At 33.8% G+C, this 5,299-nt stretch overlaps 1 long non-coding RNA gene across 1 annotated transcript in view; it reads right to left on the bottom strand.

Annotated features, from left to right (window-relative positions):
* Positions 1-4,788, bottom strand: part of LOC111732382 — a 21,213-nt gene extending 16,425 nt beyond the window's left edge. The window contains exon 1 of the long non-coding RNA XR_002777530.1: positions 4,690-4,788. This is a non-coding gene — a long non-coding RNA (uncharacterized LOC111732382). The remainder of the gene's footprint in view (positions 1-4,689) is intronic.
* Positions 4,789-5,299: the final 511 nt, after the last annotated feature.

Below are 5,299 nucleotides of genomic sequence, written 5' to 3'. Positions count from 1 at the left end.
AAGAATAACTGGGTCAGAGAAGAAATAAAAAGAGAGATCAAGAGATACACAAAAACAAATGATAATGATAGTACAACATATCAAAACTTTTGGGACATGGCAAAAGCGGTCATAAGAGAAAAGTTCATTATCATTACAAGCCTACTGCCAAAAACAAGAATGAGCCCAAAGAAACAACCTAATGCTTCAGCTTAAAAAAATAGAAAAGGAAGAATAATTGAAGCCTAAAGTCAGCAGAAGGAAAGAAATCATCAAAATTAGAGCAGAAATGAATGAAATATAAAACAAAAGAACAATACAAAAAATAAATGGAACAAAGAGTTGGCTCTTTGAGAAGGCTAATAAAACTGAAAAACCCCTGGCTAAACTCACTAAAGAAAAAAGAGAAGGGAGAGAAATAAACAAAATCAGGGATGAAAGAGGGGAAATTATGACAGACACCACAGAAATACAAAGGATCACACAAGAATACCATGAAAAAGGATATAACACCAAATTTAATAACCTAGAAGAAATGGACCAGTACTTAGAAAAATATAACTTTCCACAACTGAATCAAGAAGAACTGAAAAATCTAAATAGATCGATCAGGAGTATGGAAATTGAAACAAACATCAAAGCCTACCAAAAAGCAAAAGTCTAGGACCAGATGGCTTCACCAGTAAATTCTACCAAACATTCAAAGAAGATTTAATACCTATTCTCCTCAAACGCTTCTAAAAAATCAAAGAGGAGGCAATACTTCCAAACTCATTTTATGAGGCCAATATTACTCTGATACCAAAATCTGGAAAAGAGAACACACAAAAAAGAAAACTACAGACCAATATCTCGCATGAACACAGATGCGAAAATTCTGAATAAGATACTAGCGACCCAAAACAGCAACATATTAAAAAGATTATACACCACGATCAAGTGGGCTTCATTCCAGGGGCACAAGGATGGTTCAACATACACAAATCGATTAATGTGATACACCACATAAACAAATTAGAAAATAAGAATCATATGATCATATCAACAGATGCAAAAAAAACCTTTGACAACATACAGCATCCATTTATGAGCAAAACACTTAACAAAATTGCTATAAAAGGAAAGTTCCTTAACGTAATAAAGGCCATATGTGACAAACTCTCAGTCAACATTATACTTAATGGTGAAAAACTAAAAACCTTTCCTCTAATATCAGGAACAAGTCACGACTGTCCACTATCGCCACTGTTATTCCATATAACATTGGAGGTCCTAGCAAGTGCAGTCAGACAAGAGAAAGATATAAAAGGCATCCAAATAGGAAATGAAGAAGTCAAACTGTCACTATTTGTGGATGACATGATTCTCTATATAGAAAATCCTAAAGACTCCACAAGAACACTACTAGAAACAATAAGCAAATACAGTAAAGTTTCTGGATACAAAATTAATGTTAAAAAATCCATAGCATTCCTATACTCTAATAACAAAGTGTCCGGAAAAAGAAGTGGAAAAAATAGTTCCTTTCACAATCGCAACAAAAAGAATAAAATACCTAGGAATAAATCTAACAAAACATGTGCAGGATCTATATGATGAAAACTACAAGACTATATTAAAAGAAACTGAAGAAGATACAAAGAAATGGAAAGATATTCCATTTTCTTGGATTGGAAGAATCAATATAATGAAAATGAACTTACTACCTAAAGCATTATACAGATTTAATGCAATCCTCATCAAAATCCCATAGGCATTTTTTAAAGAAACAGAACAAAAAAATCAAAGCCATCCTGAGAAAGAAGAACGAGGCATCACTCTTTCCAACTTCAAATTATACTACAAAGCGACAGTAATCAAAACGGCATGGTATTGGCAGCAAAACAGACACACGGACTAGTGGAACAGAATTGAGAGTTCAGAAGTAAACTCATATTTATATGGGCAAATAATTTTTGACAAAATAGCCAAAAACATACAGTGGAGAAAGGAAAGCCTCTTCAATAAATGGTTCTTGGAAAACTGGAAAGCCACCTGTAAAAGAATGAAACTAGACTGTTGTCTATCACCACACACCAAAATTAACTAAAAATGGATTAAAGACCTGCATATAAAACTCAAAACAATAAAATGCATAGAAAAAACATAGGAACTAAGCTCAAGGACCTTGGACATAAAGATGATTTTATGACTTAGACTTCAAAGCAAGGAAAGTAAGAGCTAACATAAATGAATGGGACTATATCAAACTAAAAAGCTTCTGGACAGCAAAAAAAAAAAAATCATCAACAAGGTAAAGAGACAACCATCCAAATGAAAAAATACATTTGCAAGCAATGCCTCTGATAAGCGCCTAATATCCAAATATACAAAGAACTTATACAACTCAGTAATAACAAAAAACCAAACGATCTAATAAAAAAATGGGCAGAGTACCTGAACAGGCACTTCTCCCTAGAGGACATACAAATGGCCAAGAAATATATGTAAAGATGCTTAACATCGCTAGCAAAACCACAATGAGATACCATCTCATACCTGTTAGAATGGCTATAATCAACAGGACAAGTAATAACATATGTTGGAGAGGATGTGGAGAAAAAGGAACCCTCATACAGTGCTGGTGGGACTGCAAATTGGTACAGCCACTATGCAAAACAGTATGGAAGTTCCTCATATGATCTACCATACAATCCAGCAATCCCTCTACTGGATATTTACCCCAAAGACTTGAAAACTCATACCTGAAAAGATATTTGCACACTGATGTTCAAGCTGCATTATGCACAATGGCCAGGACATGGAAGCAACCAAAGTGTCCTACGATAGATGATTGGCTAAAGAAGCTGTGGTGCATACATACAATGGAATATTACTCAGCCATAAGTAGAGATGAAATACTGCTATTTGCAACAACATGGACTGACCTCGAGATAATCATGCTAAGTGAAATAAGCCAGATAGAAAAAGTTGAAAATCACATGATATCATTTACATGTGGGATATAAATCTAAAAGCAACAAAGGAACAGGACAAACAGAGACTCATGGACATGGACTATAGACTAGTGCTTACCAGAGGGTGGAGGGAGGGGGGAGGGAGGAGGTAGGTGTAGTAAAAGTGGTCAAATATGTGGTGATAGAAAGAAATCTAACTATGGGAGGTGAACACACAGTGTCAATATATATATGCCTTACTGTTAAAATGTATAGTTGACACTTACTGGATTTCATTAACCAATATTACCATAAAAAAACAACAAACAAACCAACCAACTAACAAATAAATAAATTTTAAAAATAAAGAAATTAATTAAAAAGCCCAACCAAGGTTGGGCACCAGTTGAGCTTATCAAAAACAAACAAACAAACAAACAAACAAAAACAAAACTTATTAATATATATGCACCCTAACTGGGAGTGCTAAAACATATAAAGCAACTACTAATAAAACTAAAGGGAGAAACTGACAAAAATGAAATTATACTAGGGGACCTAGATATCCCATAGACAGCAATAGATAGATCATCCAAAAGGAAAAATCAATAAGAAAATATTGGCTTTAAATAACACATTAGACCAAAAGGACATAATATTTACAGAGCTTTTCACCCCAGAACAGCAGAATATACATTCTTCTCTAATGCACACGAAACATTCTCAAAGGTAGGTCATATGTTGGGATACAGAACTAGCCTCCACAAATTTAAGAAGTCTGAAATCAAACCAGGCACATTCTCTAACCACAATTCTTTGAAATTGGACATCAAATGCAAAAACAAAGAGAGAAAACCCACAAATATGTGGAGATTAAACAACATGCCACTAAACAAAACAAAGACTGGGTCAAAGAAGAAACAAAAGATGGGATCAAAAGATATGTAGAGACAAATGAGAATGATAATATAACATATTGATATTATTGCAATACAGCAAAAAAAAAAAAAAAGTAAGAGGGAAGTTTATATCATTACAGGCCTATCTCAAAAAACAAGAAAAATCTCAACTAAACAACCTAACATTGCACCTTAAAGAACTGGAAAAAGAAGAACAAATGAAGCTTAAATTCAGTAGAAGTAAGGAAATAATAAAAATTAGAGCAGAATCAAATGAAATTGAGAAAAAAAAGACAATAGACAGAATTAATGCAATAAAGAGCAGGTTCTTTGAGAAGATTAATAAAATTGACAAATCCTTGGCTAGACTAACTAAAAAATAAAACAGAAAAGACTCACATAAATAAAACTAGAAATGAAAGAGGAGTTACAATGGATACCACAGAAATACAAAGGACTTTACAAGAATACTATAAAAGTGTATATGCCACCAAATTTGATAACCTAAAAAAGTGGACAAATTCTTAGAAATATACAACTTCCTAGACTGAATCAGGAGGAGATGAAAGCTCTTCCTATAAATGGCCTGAAGTGACTCCTTGAAAATGCCTTGCTATTCATTTGACCCAGGAAGTCCTACAAAATCATAGAAATCAAGAGATTTAAATCTTCATGTTCATGTAAAACTGCCCAGGCCATCAAGGGTATGCATATTCAAAAAGCCATGAAGTATCTGAAGGATGTCACTTTACAGAGCAACATGTGCCATTTGTCATTACAATGGTGGAGTTGGTAGGTGTGCCCAGGCCAAACAGAAAGGCTAGATGCAGGGTTGGTGGCCCAAAAAAAAATGATGAATATTTTGCTACACATACTTAAAAATGCAGAGAGTAATGCTGAACTTAAGGGTTTAGATGTAGATTCTCTGATTATTGAGCACATTCAGGTGAACAAAGTTCCCAAGATGTGGTGCAGAACTTACAAAACTCATGAGTGGATTAATCTCTACATGAACTCTCCCTGCCACACTGAGATGATCCTCACTGAAAAAGAGGAGATTGTCCCTAAACCAGAAGAGGAGGTTGCACAGAAGAAAAAGATATCCTAGAAGAAACTGAAGACATAAAAACTTAAGGCATAGGAGTAAATTTAACATCAAATAAATGCTAATAAAAGTAAAAGCAGGAAAAAAGGACTGAAAATTCTAAATCAATCAACAATAAAGAAATTGAAATAGTCATCAAAAACCTCCCCAAAAGTAAAAGTCCACAACCAGATGTTATCACTAGTGAATTCTACCAAACATTCAAAGAAAATTTAATACCTATCCTTCTCAAACTCTTCTAAAAAATTGAAAAAGATTCAAAACTTTCTAACTTATTTTATGAAGTCATTATTACCCTGATACCAAAACCTGGCAAGGACAGCACAAAAAAAGAAAAAGACCAATATTACGGATGAATATAGATGCAAAAATTCTAAACA

Source organism: Pteropus vampyrus, unplaced genomic scaffold (assembly GCF_000151845.1).
Source record: "Pteropus vampyrus isolate Shadow unplaced genomic scaffold, Pvam_2.0 Scaffold452, whole genome shotgun sequence".
Classification (NCBI taxonomy): Eukaryota; Metazoa; Chordata; class Mammalia; order Chiroptera; family Pteropodidae; genus Pteropus; species Pteropus vampyrus.
This window is presented reverse-complemented; position numbering and strand designations above follow the sequence as displayed.